Genomic DNA, 19,334 nt, shown 5'->3' on the forward strand with positions numbered 1-19,334 from the left:
GCTGTGTTAGAACTTTTGCAGCTTTTGTGATTATTTCATTATAATTTATTTAGTTTATCTGAGATGCATCTATCTGCTGAAGGTCACAATACCTGCCACCCTGAACTCCTATGAAGGATGTTGGGATGCATTTTAAGTAATATTATGGTATAATATGGAGGGGGTTTGTAATTTCTTTTCCACTGTCTACCTCTCATTTCTATCATTGATGCCACTATAACAAGCCTAGGTCCAGCTAAAGCAAATAAATCCTGCTGTCTGATAAAAAAGTGAAATGAGGAATGTGGTGCCTGAAGGAATATTTCAGCTTGTCATTCCTTTCCAAGGAAAAATGTCTCCTTGCTTTACTACTACTCCGAGGAAAGAGAAGATTACAGAATGCCCAAGATTAATATCTCTTCTGGTGCATCATTCAACCGTTTCCCTTAACTTAGAAATGAAAAATTTGTTGATGGTATTTCATGCTTGCACTGCTTTTATTTTTTTTTCTTTTCTGTGTGGGGTCTCTGCATGACTTCATGCAGCTCAGAGCTGCAGCCTAAATATGAGGCTGCAGGCTGCTGGTGGGGATGATTGATGCTTTTTAGGTATGCTTTAGATATCATTTTCAGATGAAAGAAGAGTTTTGGAAGAGAAGGTTTTAAAAATCTCAATTAGAAAAATATCTATCTGTTTACAGAAAAATGAAGATCCTTCAAAGTGTTTTTATATTAAAGCAGCTGCTTTTTGTAAGTAATCAAAAGAGAATTGACTCAAGGGTTTCAATCATGTATGTTTTTGAAAAATAATACAGTGATGTTACTGTTTTTTATATGGTGAGGAACTGTTGAAATTGAGCTTCTGATCTTCTACCCAAACTGAGGGATGAAAGCATCAAAAGACATATCTGGAAGTATAAATGTTTCATCCAGTATGAGAGAAATAATCCTTAAGGTGCACTGTCAGAGAAAATTACAAATGCAACGCTGTACTTCAGTGCCCTTGTATTTGTGGAAATGTCTCTGTGGGCAGTCAGGGAAGAACAGGTCTGTGCTCCTTGGGAAGTGTTTGGGGTGGTTTTATTTTATTTGTGTGCATGCCTTCCTTTGTTTTAATGCAGCATCAAAGCCTTGACATCTAGTTATTTGCCTTCCACCCCTAGGCAGTTCTTGTCCAGGCCATGCCCTGTCCCTCTCGTGGTCCCTGTATCTCTCATGGCTTGCAGAGAGCACTATGTGGCCTCCATGAAGGGAGATCACTGTTGGTGCCACTCTGCTTTCACTAAGCCTTTCTTGCTAGTTGGAAATAAAGTGTGTTCTTCAGAGTCCTTTCAAAACCACATGAGTAGAAATCTCACAAAAATATGACTGAGTTGAAGAAGCAATTGGAAAACACTCTTAGGCATATTGTATGAATCTGGGCATCCCATAGAGGGCCTGGAGTTGGATTTGATGATCCTGATGCATCTTTCATTGCCAAAGAGTTTATAAACAGGTTAGTTCATTTATTTGTTCTAATAGAGTGCATGAATTCAGGGTATTAAGAATGTTAACCCTGAAAGAATAACACTTAGTAACAATAGAAATAAGTTACAAAATAATCTTTCCTGATACTTTTAAAATCAGTATTTTTGGTGTTTTTCTTGAGTCTTCTGTGACCTAGGCAGTGACTCTTGATCCAATGGCATGGGGTTGGCTTGATCCATTCTCCAGAGATGATCAGTGCTATCTCGTGTCAGGGAATTGCTTCACTGCTCAGGTTCTCTCTCACCTTGCAGCTCTTCACCCAATTGTTCCTGCTCCCAGGATTTTGTTGTGTTTGGGAGTGAAAATATAACCCTTACCATAATGTCATGAAAAATGAACCTGGGTGTCTCACAGTCATGAGGACACAAGCTACTAACATGCAATTTCATAACAGGGACTCTTGCTGAACTTGGGTTTTCCAGATTTTGGAATGGTTTCATTGGATTGTGCTTTACATCCTTTTCTATATAAATTGAGGAATATATTATACGCCTGTGTATTCTTTCCTTCTCTCCAATTAACTTTGGTCCAATGATTTTAAAGTAATTAGATCATCCAAGTTGGTGCTAGGGAGCAGGGAGACATTTCTAATGTGTTGGATTCAGTGAAGATACAAATGGAGTATTTCTCTGGCAGAAACTGTTTTCCTGCTTTTTTTGTGTGCTGTTAGAGGATTTAGTTTCTCTCCTTTGCCCAGTGCTTCCAGGTAAATGAGTTAAAAACCTTTTAACTGGGTTAGCCTTAGTAGGAGCAGTGTGTGTTCTGCCAGGTATCTTAACAGCTGGTAATATTAAATTTCTTTCTTATATGGGATGCAATGTGGTCCAGTGGTACAACCAATGGCATACTTAGAATGATCATTGGGATTTCACTCCACTGACATTTTTGGGACTCAAGCTGATTGTTAGGTGCCCAAAGCAGTGTATTTCCATTCCTGGCATTTTCTTTGCTTATGCATCTCTCATGTTTATTTACAAGGTAAAGAAAAGCTGCTAACTCAATGTGTTGCAAGAAAAAGCGAGGACAATTATCCTTGTTATCTGCCTACCTTGCAATCATTTTTGCCCTGTTTTGCTTGTTTCTCAACTACAGATTAAACTGATGTCCTGTTTGGGTTTCCTAGACAAGTACTAGGACTGTAGCCTTTTCCAGCTGAATGTAACTGAAGAGGTGAGAGGATTGTGCTGGAATGGTGGAGAAGGATGATGAGAGGTGTCCATGGGATATTCCCCAAGGAAACAGAGAGTTATGAAATGAATGCATGCTTGGTTCCTGCTATATGAGAATGATCACTGCTATGTGAGGAGGCAGTAGGAGAGATTGAGTCAAATATGATTAGTGTGGCAAAAGGGGAGAAATTGGTTTAGATAAAACCAACTGAGAACATTATGAAAGAAGTCAAGATTGCAGTAGGGAAAAAAAAAACCACTTCATAAAGCACATAAACAGAGCAAGACTGTGCCTCCAGGCATGTGCTTGTATTTAGTGGAAGTGTTTAGCTCCAGTGCCTTGGGCAGTGCTAGGGGAAGAGTTGTGCATTGGAACTAATCTGCTTTTTCCCTGCTCATTGCCCTTTGCATCTCAAGGGAAGGGGCTGCACTTCCCCACAGGGAGAGGAATGGTGCAGTCTGCTCCTGGCTCAATGCTTCATCGGCTGTAGTGACAAGGGAAGGAGCCCTGAGCTCACCAGCTCTTCAGAGCTTATGGTAGTCAAGCTACAGGGTGAAGAAGGGAGAGGAAAGGTGGCTGCAAGAGCCAAAAAATATATTCAAGGATCATCGTGTTAGCATCTGTGCAACTGCAAATTGTTTTGTGAGCTGAGCGAGGTACAAAAGATGTAGGAGGGGTGGTAAGGGAAATTTGGTGTCAGATTGTTTGCATTGTTTGAATGGTGAAAATGTTTTATGTTTTATGACTCTGTGTGCAGCAAGGCACATTAAGTAAATATGCCAGTAAATTGAGGAGCACTTTTCCTCCTTAAAAGAGAGTAAATATTACTGAAGATACAGGTGGTATGCACACAGATGCACACACAGAAGAAAATATAAGAGGAAGTAGAGCAGTTATGAAAAGCAAACTCTGGAAGAGTTTGATGGCTGCCTTCCTAGAGTTTTTTCGTGGGGGGAAGGTGAAGGAAAACGTCATGGCAGCAACACAGAAAGAAAATCAGAACAGGGTTTTATAAACTCCTGAGGAACTGGGAGATGAGACTGAAGGGAACCGAACAGCATCCTCTTCTTAACACATAAAAGAGAATGTGCTGTAAAAAGCAATATTAAAGTTTGATCTCTTTGCTGGTGACGTTTTTATGATTGATTTAGGGCAGTCCCCATGCACAAGCTGTAACAGGCCATGCTAGGTCTAACTACAGCATCTTGCTGCAGCTCTAGAGAGGCAGGCTCTGAGGACTGGCAGCAAGGGAACATTTTTTGCTATGGTAAAGACAGCTTCAAACTTAGTAATGGGGCTCAGGGCTGGATGTCAAGGACAAAAAAATATCTCATGCTTATAGCCAAAGGCCTAATGCACAAGCCTTTAACAGGGAATGGTACCACAAAGACCAGAGCTGGGTGGGAGACATTTTAATTTCATTTAAAACCAATACTGCCAAACACAAACTCTTGTTTGGCTTTTGTGTGGATGAAAGGTCTCAACAGTGAAGGTCCCACTGTGCCTCACTCCACTTCTTTCCACCCTCAGAGGGGGCTCAGACCACCCCTGACATGACTCTTGTCACCCTGTAGGGCTCGTAGCACAGGAGCCTTTGCTCATCCTGTGAAGGAGAAGGGGAGAGGTTTGAAGGACTGTCCTGGTTTGTTCTCCCTGGGGGCAGGCTGTTGGGAGCCTTACAAGGATGCAGCCAAAGGAAGGCTGTCTGCTGTGCTGTGTTTCATGGCAGGCACTGCCAGGGCACAGAGGAATGACAGCAGAGAAAACATGCAGCTTTGCAGCTATTCCAAACCATCAGCAAAAAGTGTCTTCTGAGGACTGAGTCACTTCTTTGAGATGGGATTGCTAAGGTTGCCTCTTCCAGAAGGGTGATGCTTTTTGTTCCTTCACCCTGCGAATCAGCATTTCCTCTTGATATGACAATGGAGTGCAGGAGTAACACAAATATAAACAGAGCCCAACTAAAAAATGTATTGTTTCTACTTGAAGTCCTTAACAAAGTATTCTCATGTTACTTACATTTTAGCTATTTGCTTGTATACTCATTACAAAATATATATTTTAGGAATCCTTTGGCATTACCAGTGAGATGGACTTGCATAAGATATTAAAAAATGATGTCTGGATCTGAGGGAGAGATTAATCTAAATGTCAAGTTTTTGAGATCCCAGTTTTAGACCAAGCTGCCCCTCTTCTATACTGCAAGAGCTGATCTGGTTTGTTCTTTGGATCCTGTTGTCTCTATTTCATCCAGACAGAAAAAACTTAAAACTGTCCGCCTTGGTATCTGAAAAGAAATTGAGGTGTTGCTTTGAGTAGGAACCGAAGGGAACAACTGTAAGATGTTAGAATTATTTCTCTTTCAATTTTATTCTGTCTTTATATTTTTCAATTGCTGTGTAAGTGCTGCAGTATTTGGACACTGATACCTTCCTATTGTATAATTGAACTTCTACGTCTTCTATAAATTTATGCTAAACCTCTTACAGCTTTTAGGAAAAGAAACAGCATGTTTCATTTGCTGTCTCTCTATAAACAAAATGTAGAAGGACTTTTTTTTTATTTTTTATAAATTTGTGAATTGAGGCAGTAGAAGTACATTTTAAAAAATGTGATAAAGAATAAATATGGAAGGACAAAACCAGGACAAGCAGGACTTGTATAAAAGTTTTTGTGCAATTCCTCTTCTGCCTCAATGTTTCATGGATACAAATTTTCCTTCTCCACTTCAAGTCCAGAAAACTTCTTTTTTATACCTGAATAGAACTTACCATAAAATAGCAAGATTCCAGGAAGTTTAAATAGAAGACAAAATAATGAAACTTGTAATAAGATCAGGGATCCTAGCTGTAAAGCAACAAAATTGGAGGGGAAAAAAGCTACAAACAGACATGTAAAATGAAGCTTGGTGGGAAAGCAAATTACTTGTATGATGTGTATTTCTAATACACATTACATACATTGTATGTGTTTGCATATATATTTGCATGTCTCCTTTTTCTCCTTCTTACTTGCAGCTAGATATGCTGTTCCTCAGCTGATCATAAAATGGATAAAGAATTTAAACTAATTTTGCAAATGTAGCATTTGGTAGAAAAAGAAGTAAATAAATCATGTTTACATATTTTGTCGGGAGTATAATCTCACAGCATCCTGTAAACTTGTAGACATCAAAATGTTTGTATTAATGACAGAGTAGATTAGAAAGACCAGTTTAAAGAACATTGTTTGCTGCCTACTTGGATTTCAAATATTCCTACAGGTCTACCTGCTCTGACAGAGCTGGTAAAAGAAAAAAATTACCTTGTTGTGTCTTAAGAAAACAAGTTTATTTTCTGAACTCTCTCCTAAATATTTACTTCTAGGGAACAGTGTGGGGGTTAGAAAAGTGTATCCTCACAGGTATATGTCTTCAGGACTCTGAATCAAATGTGTTTAACCCAGCAGCAGAGTTGAGGCAGTTGCAATCTAAGCTGACAGTCAGTAAATATTTACCATCCAGAGGACCCTGTATTGTTTCTTTGTGCTGTCAGCTCTGAGGAGCTAATTTTGGGTTGGTGAGATGCTAATGCAGACAGGAAGGTTTCTGGGCATGTGCTGCACTCACTCCAGTGCCTGCCCTCCCAGCACTCACCTGTCAGAGCTGCAGGAACCTGCCTGCTGGGGAAAACCAGCACCAGTCGTGCTGTGCAGTTCAGCAGCCCCAGAGTGAGGCAGAGGTGAAAACCTGACCCTACTAAAGTTAGTAGGAAGAGTTTGGAATCTTAAGTAGGATTAGAATTTCTGTTTATCTTCAATAATAGTGTTATGAATCCTTTAGTTCTCATGTATAAGTACTGTCCTCCTAAGTGAATTTTTAAACCTAGCGTATTTTAATTTGGGAACAAATTATAATTCTCTTATTTAAAATAAATGTTAGAATAATAACTTCAATGTCAAAAATCTAGGCATATCTAAATTTATTTATTTGTTGGGGTTGGTGATAGATGGAAGATTAAAATGTGTTAAGGTATGACCTTTAAAATAAAATTAGCTAAATAATTCACCAATACTGCATTTGTTGATACACTAATTTATTTTAATAATGCCTAAGACAGCCTCAAGTTAACATAAACTTGATAACAGGTTTATAAAATATGAACCTAGGTTGTTTTAAACTTAGATTTATCATTGTAAATCATTGCAGTCTGGTTATAAGGATATTGAAGCATCACAGGTTCAAGTGGGCTTCAGTAGAATCACAGAAATGTCACAGTAAATAACTCCTGTTACTGGGCACTTTTTATTGCCAGTTTTATAAATAACTAGGTCCTTATGAACACGTGTAGCATTTCTGAATGTCTTTACAGAAAATAAGCTGTCAGCTTCTGGCTCTGTGCTTCAGAAAATGGGTGGGAGAGTTAATACATTGAGGAAGTAAAAATATCTCTCTGAAGTATAAGGGAGTGGTGGGTGATAAAATCAGCCTGCTGACCTGTTGCTTGGGGTAAAGCTTGCTAGCAAAGGCAGTGAAACAGCAGCACTTAGTACTCATTCCAAAGAGGCTCTGGCATCCTCCTGGCCTGTTTCTTGGGGTGTGAAACTCTACAAGTGGCTGGATGACTGGGAGCCTGGAGGCTGACTACTGTGGCTAAAGCAGCAGGGAACTCAGTATATGCTAGGTGCTTTTACATTAATCTTACCACCAGCCAAGACTTTAGCCTAGCAGAAATGGTTAACTTTATCAAGGAAATGCTCTGTTTCTAAATGGATTTGCAGTGCTGGAGGAGGGAGTGCAAAAGGGTAAAAGTTAATGTGTTACTCTCAAATCAAACTTGCTAGGAGTTTTCTCAGTTGCTTCTGTGTGCAGTCAGTCTCAAGCAAGAAATGTTCGTGCAAGACAAAAGTGCACGGATTGCAGGAATGATCTGTTATCTAAAGGCTTTTGTAAAAGAAGAGATTAAGTAATTTAATAATCAAAGCTGGAGGAAAAATTAATTTTAAATGCTAGTCACTTCTTCCTGAATTTTGCTGCTTCCCTCTGTAAGGGACACGACAAGGAAGCTGGGCTTAAGCCCTCTTTCCAAATCTTCTTGATTTTGTATTCATCATATTTCTTCAAGTGAAGGGGAATGCACAAATTGCCATTTTTCTTCTTTTTCTTTCTTGCAACTCAGGGAGAGGATACTTTTTTAATTGTAAAAATCACATATACTCGTTGAATAAGTTTTTAAACCTTTAGCTCACTAGTTCCAGAATATCTGTTGTGCTGAGACTATCTTATGAAAGCTTGACATGATATAGCTGGTGCTGATGTTGGAGCCAGTTCACTTGAAAATATCCCTTTCATTCTCTGTTGGTATAAGGGGACCAAATTTATGGACTATATTGTAAAGTTATTGGGAAGCAATGCAATAGTAGGTGGAGCAATGTGTATATCACCCCTTAAAGGGATTTAACCCTCATGTGGGTAAGTGATTCCAAGGTTTGCAATAGCAGTTTCTGCACTGAAAACACTGAAGTTTATTTCAGAACTGCAGTGACTGTTAAGCTCTGGCATTTCTGTATGCTCTCACTCAGATTTTCCTGTATTGATACTGTGTTTAATTCCTTTTAGCAATGCAATTAATAGCAAGCTCTGAGAACTGCAAATTTAGAGAATGCATAATACCAAAGAGCTGGATTCCATCTAAATGTGCATGTTGGTGCATTTCTTGATAGGAACATGCAGTTGCAAACAGATTCATCTATATTAGTGTAGGAAAACAGCCAGAAGCAGTACAGCCTTATGTCAGAACAGTATTAAACCTGTGTAAGTCCCAAAGTCCCTCTCGTTTTCTGGCTGCAGGGAAAGTTTCATTTTCTGCTGCAAGATCTTTAAGGAAGCTGCTTGTCAGTGGCTGTAAGTAGGTTAGCTCAGCCAGCTGTACCTCTGTCTGTATCATTTTCCTCAGCTATCACTTGCAGAGAGCTGAGAGAGAATTTTTTGGGACTTTCCAGTGGCTGTCACAGTAGCAATGCAGAATATATGCAAGCATAGGTACTGAAACTCCTCCCACAACATATAACCAAGGACTGATGAAAATTGGAGGAGCAAAAATTTAGGTTATGGGGGGTTTTCTGTGTGTATGTGTCATTTCATTTCTAAGAGCCTGTTATTAGTAAAAATTTGTAAGTCAGTATGCTTAGATGTGTAACTAGATGGCCTAATATAATAAGATATTAGATAGCTGGAGTATTTGGTATTTCAGGAGCTTTTTATGCAGCAAGCTTTCACAGTTATATTTTCTCTTCTGGCTGTAAAAGTAATACCTGCCTTCAGAATGTTTTTCAGGTCATAAATCAAATTAAAGAAAAAGCATGAATTTTGTGTTACAGGTTTTTGTTTCCAGAATTTAGGTTTAAAAATCACGGGGTTAGGAAACACTGATGGGGAAAGAATCAAATAGACCAAAAAACAGGAAATAATAGAATCAGAAAAGTGTGCTTTTTCTCTCTTTTGCTTAATGATTAATGGGATAGGCCTATAGAGTTAAAATATATAAATCTAGGCAACTTAGTTTTTGGTGTAATACCTATTTTTCATATTTTTTATGCTGAAATTTTTTGAGTGGGAGATGAGAGGAGCTGGCCTTGTGAAGTCCCTCCCAAGTGCAGTTGTCCTGTGATTCTGTGACCTGTGTAGGTTGGTGGCTGCTGTTGGAGCACGAGCACTGCTGCCTCAGAGCTCAGCAAGAGCTCTTGGTGGCTGTTGTATAATGTGAAAATGGCAGATGGCTGGGTGGCTTGGGGCAGCTGGTACTAGAAACATCATTCAAGGTAAACTCTAAGCCTTGCTGCTAATCTTAAAGGCAAGCAAAAGGAAATGGTGCAGTCAAGTGACTTCACCAAGTGTATTGCAAAATAAATAATTTGCAATTTCATTTGCAACCAAGAAATTTCTTTGTCTCCTGTCCTTCCTTTGCAACTTTACACATTAGTAGCTTCTTGAGTGGAAATCAGTCATTTCCTTGGAATTTCAGGAAGACATAGATGTTAACCAGTTGACAGTGCAGGAAAAAATATTTTGGAAATTATTCCTGAGCATATCAGAATGCTCAGAATCTGAATCTGTCATCTATGGATGGATGTTTTGCCCACCTTGTTATGAACTTCCCTGTGGTTTGGCCTGGGGTGTGTGGAAGGGATGAATGCTGTGAGATCTTTGTCTCCGGTTTTGTATTCCATCTGCACAGCTTCTGTTTAGTTCTTCAGTAAGTTACCTTAGTTTTCAAGTTAGTTTTCATCACCTCATATTCTGTTGATGCATACAGTTAAATAGTGCACTTGCCCCTTAAGTAAATAAGTTCTAAAATGAATTTGAAACATGAGACTGGTTCCACTTTATTGGCTCACACTTCATGAAGTCACTAAGGCTAAGGAAAAAGTTTAACACCCCACACGTAAATTTCTCTTTCTCATTTGTTAAGGTTTTACATACGCCTTGGTTTGTGGCATAATTCTGCAGCAGAATGTGCCAAGTGTTGGTAATTTCCTAAGAATGAAACTACTTCAGATTTTTGTGTGTTTATGTTTTGAAAGCTTTAAATTACCTCCTGTCTGGATGCAGACTTCTTACCACTGGTGAAAATATCTGACTACTACACAAAATGTGCTTTACTTACAATATTTCTCAGTATGTTGCCATATAAACCATAATTTTCTCTATGGAAAAATACAAAGGAACTCAAAGAAAAGAAAAGGAGAAAAAATCTCAACTTTTTAGCATGATTAGAGTAGAAACACAGACTTTTCTGCTTATGTTTTGAGAATGTAGAGATTGCTCAGCACATGTTTTATCTGGTCCTTTTCTGAAGTTCTTCGTAATTTTTGCCTGGGAGTGAAGTATAGGAAAGTATGTAGTGTTGTTATCTTTTTAACAGCAGGATGGGTGTTTTATCATATATTCTCAGTTCTGAAAATTCTGGTTTGAAGGCAAGTGGAATATTGAGCTTTTGGGGTATTTTTTATCTAGAAAGTAGGAAAAAAATGCCTTGAACTGCAATCATTTGCCTATATATAGTATTTGAAGTAAATTTAACCCTAGCAGACTGATTACTTTAGTAATTAAGATTTTTGGGTGGGAAATGCTGCTTATGGAAAGCAAACTCAGCCAGTGGTCAGTGGCTGCATCTCCTCTCAAGGTCATCAAGTGTGTTTTGTAAGGAGATGACCCTTTAGGTTCTGGAACTTCTGTAATCACTGATTAGTAATGCTGGGTTATTGCTGGATTTCTGTAAAGAGGAAAATATTTAAAATATAGGTTTTTTTCTTTCACCTCCAAAATTAAGAGGATAATATTGGTTTCATTTAATTTACTAAATATATTGAAGATAGGTTACCGTTATTTAATTTATTGATCATTTCATTTTATTTCCCAGGAAATTGAAAAGGGGAATATTAAGTCTCAATGGAAATCTGAAGAACAAGTAAATATGAGGGTTTTTTCACTCTTCTCTTTTCTCTGCAGTACTCTTAATTAAGATCCATCCAGATTTTTTGTTCTACTGTTTTGCTGACGGACCTCATCTTGAGATGTAGAAAGAACTCCTACCAAAACCAAGGAGCAGGAAGTTAGGCTTTAATCCAGGTTTAGAAAAGCAATTTTGTTTCCTTTTTGGCAATTCACTTTATCCTTCTAATGCAAGGTCACTCTTCTGCAGACTAAAATGTCATCTTCCAGCAAGAGTATTCCATGAAGGATTTCCAGGTGACCACAGGCCTGAAACATGAGTGACATCTTTACAGATACAGAAAAAAATTACCAAGAAATGTTTGAAATTTTTCTGAGCTGCTTTTTCTACAGTATGATTGTCCATTTGGCACTCAGCAGTCAGGGGTTGTATTCATATAAAGTTATTGAAAAAAATTCAAAATTTATTATGCATAAAAATGAGATTCCCTTTTGCTTTTCCAAATGTAGTGTACATAATTCAATTTTAATAGCTATAAACACCTCAAATTTTTAATGGCATAAAATGGACAGTTGTGTAAGAGGTGGTAAGAAATTATATGCTGTACTTCTACTTTTATGTAAAATATAAATATTATATTTATATTTATTTATATTATATTATATATATTTATTATATATTTATATATATTTATATTTATATTTATTTAAAATACAATGCTGCTTTACAGCATTGTATTTCCAGTGCTCTACTCTCTACCATAAACTCTCATTATTATTATTAATGCAGTCAATGACATGGACTACATTTCTAACAGGGGATTTATGGGACATTTTTTTCATTAAGCAGAAATGGCAAAATTCCTGATTTTCTTCCTGAAACATAGCAGTGATTCATGTCTCCATGTTACTGCAAAACTGGTAAGAAGACAGATAGATATTCATTGAGAGCAGAAGTAAGAACCCTTTAAAGCAAGAAAAAAAGAAAGACATAAAATCATATGTGGGATAAAATTCACCATCTGATAATAGTTGTGTTTTTGTCAGGGATCGTGTTTGATGCCTGGTCCAGGGGTATGCTGCATATGGTAGGATTATCCAGCATGTACTAGGCTGAGAGAGGAAAAAAAAAAAGGTTTTTCAGAAGATTTAGAAATAAATATCAATACTCCATTTACTAAATGAGAGAGAGACCAATATGCTTCATATACTTTTTTAGTTTGTTTTGTTGAAATTTTTTTTGCTCCTAAAATACTGAGAAAGCCTAAGGTCAAAATCCCCATTAAAACAGAGAAAAGCATCTCTCACACATCAGCTTTTAGAGACCTTCACTTTCTAGGATATATCAGCATGAAGCTAAAGCATCCTATACAACAGAATGGCAAAGAGCCTTTCACAGGCATCCAAGTCCCAACCATTACTTGATGCTTTGGGAAATTTCTGGCAATACAAAATTCTGGATTTGAAAATAATTCCTTCAGGACTTTCATCTCTAATGGGGTCAGTGTGCTTTAAATGAGAAGTTTTGTCAGGCTAAAAGAAAATATGATGGAGAGTTGTTTTCTATGAAATGGGAGCACATCTTTAATAATAATAGATATGAAACATAAAGGGAGAAGAGACAGGCAAATGAAAAATGTGGCGTGTATCAGATATTTTTAAAAGTCCATGAAACCAACCAACCAAAAAACCCAGAACAAAACAAACAGCAGACATGAAAGTGCATTAACTGGACAGCAATGGCTGTAGAGAATCAGAATACATGCACGTTTGTTGCTAAAAGGAAAAACTGAGCTTACACAGAACAGGGCAGTGCAAGAAACAGCTGTATCAGTGATAAAGAGTTTATAACTTTTTGTGGTATCAGAGACAAGAAAGGAAGCATTCTGGGGCAGGCAAGTACCTCAAGGAATGACTAGATCTTTACCCTTTTCCAAGGTATGTGGAAGTTGTTAGTGCCTGGAACAGACCAGCATTGCCTCACAGGGTTTGTTCCATTCATTGTCCCAGTGTTTTGTCTTTACCTCTGATAGTTATGGGTCCACAGAGGAGAACAGTGGCTCTTGGAGGAGCTACCACTCAATTCTGAGGAGCTTTCTATCTAACTGAAGGCAAAAACATGTTCCATAAGTACTTCTCTGTGCTGTTTGGTTACTTGTGTCTTTGGACACATCAGTTAGAGAAGAGAGAGGAAAGCAAAACTGAAATTTTGGAAGACACTTGGTGAAAAATGTTCTACACATAGACCCTTAGAACAAAGCTTGGTTGGAGGTAACATCATGTTGTTGTAGTTTCAGAGAGGAGCCATTTCTTGTATAGTGAGGTGTGTAATGGGCACAGTGTGCCTTTTGAAAAGCCTGTGGTTTTGTTCTTCATCGTTTTGTCCTCCCTGTGATACAGGCAGGAGTCTAGGATTGATGCTGAAGTGTTTGGAGCCCCTGAGTGGCTCACAAAGTCCATGAATAGACTTTTATGGCCATGTGGAGCTGCCCTCTTTGTTCCCTGATGAAGTGATGGGCACCTGCTTTCCTGTTGTGTGGCAGCAGAGCTGTCACAGTGTCCCCATGGCAGCCATGGGATTCCCTGCAAAAGGCATCCCTTGTCTGATAACTGGCAGCAGGAGCAGTGACTTCTGGAGGAGGAATTAATCTGTTCTCAATCTAGGCATAGGGTGCCATTTAGAAAAAAAATTGTTTTAGGTATTTGAGGAAATGGAAGTTAATGAAATCTATGACAATTACGGTCTGACAGGGTTTTCTAGAAATGTAGTTCCTCAGCAATTGTGAATTGCCATAGAGGAGTTCAGTATGAATTTTTGAGCTGTACTTGAGGTTTTCTCTGTCCCTCAAAGGATTTAAAGGTCGAGTGAAGGCTTTAGCATCGTTGTCTCTTTGGAGTAAGAATGAATGGTACTTGGTGAAATCGTGAATAATTCAGAGTATCTGTGGTGGAAGGTGGGGACAGGAGAAAAAAAGTTTGGAATGTTTTGCTTCAGCCAGTGTTTGGGGGGTAGTTAATGCCTAAGAAAGAACAACTTTGAGACAATTTCTGAACAACTGGTGTAAGGCAGCCTGGCTTTATTCACAGACCTTACAAGAAAGGGAACAAGAATGGTACAAGAAAGGTGAATGCCTTTATTTTCTGAATAGCATTTCCATTTTCCTGATCATGTATGATGCAGGGAGAAAATTTCAGACAAGCCTGAAGAATACAGTAATATTATTCTACTTTTGACCAGAGCATGGCTGTGTTGTTTTGTGGGATGATACTCATCAAATTTCTTTTAACTGACACACACAAATTCAAAAATAGCACACATTTAAATGAGGACTAAAACCCTTTTGCTTTCTTACCCATCAAAAGATTTGAAAGCATGTGGGTTGTGGGAGATGAAGGGTATCTGAAGTCATTAGGGTTCCCTTCTGTACTTACGTGGTTCAGTAATAGACTCAATATGAATTAAGTTTTTTACTACAGCGCAGGGTGGCTGCAGCAGTTAATTTTCTTCTTTTGTATTTCTGGTAGGAGTAATTCTCTGGGGGTTTATAGGACTGATCTCTACAAAGACAAGAAGTCTTTCAATGTCCTTGATCTTGCATCCAGGAACTATTGTCCATCATGTCTGTGTGCCCCTCAGGAGAGTTTCAGTAGCAGGGTATGATGATTGATTTTGATAATATCTCTACAGATTCTTTTAAACTTTCATTTCACATTTTTTCAGGTTAAAGTGGTAGGATGGAGGTAGAAGTATTGTGGTAGTCTTCTGGGACAGGAGAGGGTGAGAACTGGATTGAGAAAGAAAGGTTTCATTCCTGAGGCAGTGGAAGATTAAATATCATAGAGAGATGGTTCCTGAACTCCACTTGTGCCACAATAATGTTTCCTATTTGCAGGTAGACATACCCTGCAGATACTTCAGGTGTGGTGTTCTTTCTTTTAAAAACTAACAATACAAAATGTTTTCTGGTGTTGGTACCTCCTTGGGATTGTTGTGCTAGAGTTGCCTCTGTGCTCTGTGTCCATGAGCAGCTCTGGGAGTGCAGTGTGGCCTGTGTTCAGGATGCCTTTCCTTAGTGGTGGGTGGGAGAGGGACTGGCCCATGTATTGGCATATGGGAAGCAGAGAACTGGCTTTTGTACCAATGGAGAGTCGAAATGAAGCCAGGCTACATGGCATGACTCAAAATTTAGAAGGTTTTTTCTCCATATGGTAATGTAAAGGAAACCAGTGTATTGACACTGTTACTCCATTTGCAGTGCTGAGTTGTGTGTCACTGATGCCCCTGCAGACAGTGTTTTCAGGAAAAGAAAAATCCTGTATATGAGGAAGTACTATGAGAAACATCAATATGTTGAACAAGATGAATCCAGGACATTGAATATCCAAATGGTAAACACAGAATTATAATGTGAATCCTCATAATAAACATCCTGTAGCTTCAGCATCCATGAAAGTTGCAGCAGTTCAAGGGATTACTATAAAAGAAGGTTAGAACATAATCCTTCCACTATTTAAATCTAATTGAGGAAATCCAAGGTAGATGCTTAAGAAGTTACTAATACCTCAAGAGAAAGTATACATATTAATGTTTCAAATTGTAGCTATTTAGGAAAATCACAGGGCTCCAGATGGTTCCACATATAGAGATTTTAAGCAATTATAAAGATTTTTGTCAGAAACTCTGGATGATTTCAGTTTTTGATAGCCTGTGAGGTAACAGATATTAACTAAAAGCAACACTGGGAGAAAATAAGGCACAGGAGAAAGTTGTGTTGAGGGGAGGTTTTCAAGGGGAGCTGCTTTGATGGGAGCATTTTGAAGACATGCCCCAGCTTTGTACTGAGTGTTGTGCCCCGTTAGACACTAAATATGCTAAATACAGTCGGGACATTCCATTTAACTGAGTGCTTTCTGTCTTGTCTTTACCTAAGAACTATCTGAAGAATGCAGTTTCTGTTTTACCATTCGTTTTTGCTGCCATGTGACCATCTGTGAGGCCATGAAGTAAGCAGAGATGAATCTGAATGGAAAAAAATAGCTGGTAATTAGGGTGCACCAGTTTTCTTTCATTGGCAGTGGAGCAACTGATGTGAAGCAGGAGATGCTGGGAGAATGGGAATATTGCTTTTGTGTCAGTGCCAGTTTATGCTGTTTTAAAATAACACCCGGAGAGCTCAATTTCCACTAGTTTAGGGAAGTGCTACATTTGTAACAAAATTTACAGGCTTGGGCTATAGAGGTGTCACAGTTAAAAAGTCTGTCAAGATTTCTAAAGTGAAGACCTTTTGAGAGGAATCTCCAGTTGCTAAAAAACCTGTGGTTAAAAAAAACAGGTTTTAAGCAAGATTACATAATTATTGGCTGATGCTGTGGATACAACTTTTTTTTTTTTAATTGAATTTTTTGACCTATTTAATATTTTTTTCACGTTTGAAAGAAGAAATGGTGTTAGTTTTTGTGTTTGTCATTAACATTATTTGAACTACTTTGGACATTGTGCTTTAAAAATTCAAACTGTTCTAGTTTAAAAAATAAGTGGATAATACTACAGATTTGCACTTCTTGTTATGACATGGATTATGCTGAGTATGTTCTGCATGTCATATAAAGAACATATCACTGATGCAGTGCAGGAGACTTTACACATGATCTCATGTTTCAGGTCATTCTTCAAGGGCAGGGCAGAAAAAAGGCTGACCTGAAGACATTTGCTGTGGCAGAGCTGTGGCATTATCAATCTGAATGTCCCTCCACAGGGCACATTGATTCCTTACACCCCACCTCAGTAATCACCACTTTGGTGATTTAATGAACTGATTGTTTAGTATGAAGCAATTCGGAGGGATCAGGTTTTGGTAGGATTTGGACTTGATGATCTTCCTCGCCACTAAGGCATCCTCTTGACTTAAAGACTGCCAGGATGGTATTTCTCTTCATTTCTGGCATTTCTCTCCTGTTTGCCACCTTTTGTTCTTCAAAGTGAAGAGAATTCTTAAAGACAAGCAGAATTATGTTCAACAAGTGAGGGAACACGTAGAAAAAAAATGCAGTTCACTTGCTCCTTTTTTCAGACTGTACAGGAAGCTGGGAATCCTAGTCACCTCTGAGTGTAAAGACCTTGCTTTATTGTTATGACATGAGTGTTTATTATTGAATTGCACAATAGCTGTAGGAAAAATTATGTCTTTTTTCCCTGTGGAGCCACAGTGAATTTTCACACATCTAATGTAGGTGCATACAGTGTTTTGAGTGCTAATTTGTATCCCACTGATTATAAGAAAATCTGGAGGAGTAGATCAGATGTAGACGTATTTATAGTTAAATAGGACAGTTATTGCCCATCATATATGACATGGTTCTGACACCATTAATGTTTTAAGGGCTCAAAGCAAGCTTTCAAGGGAATTAGATTTACCTTAAAATCCACTAATGCTATAATCCATACAAAGATGAGCCCTTAATTTGAATGCAGAGAGTTACAATATTGATTATCATCACTGTCCTATGCTCCTACAAATTATCTGATAGTTTGACGTACTTTACTTGGGAATTTAAATGTCACTGTATCCATTTAACAGATGGTGAAACTATAACACAGGGTTTGTGAAACACATCTAATTAAAATGAAAACTGCTAAATGGAGGGATATCCATTTATACAGTCTTGATAAAAAAGGTTACTTTCTAGTGTTTTTAATTAACAGAAACAGTGGCTAGGATTCCAAATACTTTGAAGTGTTATTTGAAGTCTGTAGATGTAGCTGGGCTGACATTCTCACATTGTAGAATGGCTTCTGTCTATAAGAAGGGACCCTTTTTTGTCTCTCAAGCATATGGAGAAAAAGGAATGTTTGTGCTCAGCTTAACAAGAAACTGCATGAGAGAGTGTTGAAAGTATTTTGGATTTGTTCCTTGTATGACTGTTTTCTAATCAATTCCTTGGATCAGAAATGGATTAGTTGCATTTATCTGGGGTAGTGTAGCATATCTGACATTTATGTGTTTGATAACCCTTGAAGAGCTAATTTTTTTTAAGAGTTCTAGCATTTTCAATATTAGACTTAAGCTGTGCCTTATGGCAAATACCAATATTTGAATATGCTAACAGAAATGTTTTTCTACTCCTTCAAGATAGAGTACTTAATGTAATTGATAAACCACATGATACCTAGCATTCCATTGCAATGCTCTACTTTACATGTAAATTATATTTTGAAGCACCGTATTTTTTCTCAATTGTGATTAATCCTTGAAATGAAGGGGGAGGGTGAAGCAGCTAGTTTGTTTTTTAATGATACATTCCTCCTTTGGGAAAGATTAGCTTTGCACAACTTCATTGAATTTAGCAATTTACAATCAGTTGTTGAGTTGTCCGTGGAGACCAATTCTGTTTCTTCAGGAGAGTTTGTCAGGTTACATTGTGTTCTGTTTCTGGAGAGAAAAGAAGCTGTTATGTCTCCATCTGTGGCAAGAGGTAGTAAGTTCCTTGCTACAATTTGAACTTAGATAAATCTAGTACATAAAACTAAGTAATATCAAATGATGGGTGGAGAAAAGTCAGAAATGGGGAAGACGGCTAATTCAAAACATGCTTTTATTTTGTTTGGTTTTGGTTTTCATGTCAAAATTTCAGTTTGTATTCAGTGTTGGGTATTCATTCCTATTTTCTTGTCTGTCACATGCTCTTAACTGGCCTTGAGCTTTGCTGGTTGCCCTGCCTCCTCTTCCTCCCCTTTCCCCTTTTCAGACTGTACACAGATATTAATGGCTTGACTAATTTTGCTAAAGACTTGTTTGTTGCCTTCTGAACCTCTTAAGTCCCACAGGAGAAAGTGGGAATGTGCAGTAATATCTAGCTTAATCCCTGCAAGTGTGGGCAAAAGTGTGTGTGCAAACATTGGGGATTCCTGTGGAAAACTATGGTGGGTCCTTGCTAGCTGAATCTTTTTCTGGAGTCAGCAGAAAGTGCCTCACAAAATATTTCAGGTTAGTGGGGAAACACTGTTGCTTGGGAGTGCTGCTGAGCCCCTCTTTGGGAGTGGGAATAATAGCAGAGAGTGCTGGAGCCTTGGGATGTAACAGTGTGTGGGCTCAGAGATGCTGCAGCCTTTTAAAGGTTATTTGGTGGGAGAGCTTAATGGATAATGATCAAGTGCACCAAGATTTAATATTCAGTCAATTTAGTGAGTTATGCAGTAGTGTCATGGCCTTCCTTCATTCCAGCAAAAG

The 19,334-nt window shown here is 38.2% G+C and overlaps 1 protein-coding gene across 2 annotated transcripts in view; it reads left to right on the forward strand.

The window, feature by feature from the left end:
• FRMPD4 (FERM and PDZ domain containing 4) overlaps window positions 1–19,334 on the forward strand; it is a 283,791-nt gene that overhangs the window by 157,563 nt on the left and 106,894 nt on the right. The window lies entirely within an intron of this gene.

Source organism: Erithacus rubecula, assembly GCF_903797595.1.
Source record: "Erithacus rubecula genome assembly, chromosome: 1".
In the NCBI taxonomy this organism is placed as follows: Eukaryota; Metazoa; Chordata; class Aves; order Passeriformes; family Muscicapidae; genus Erithacus; species Erithacus rubecula.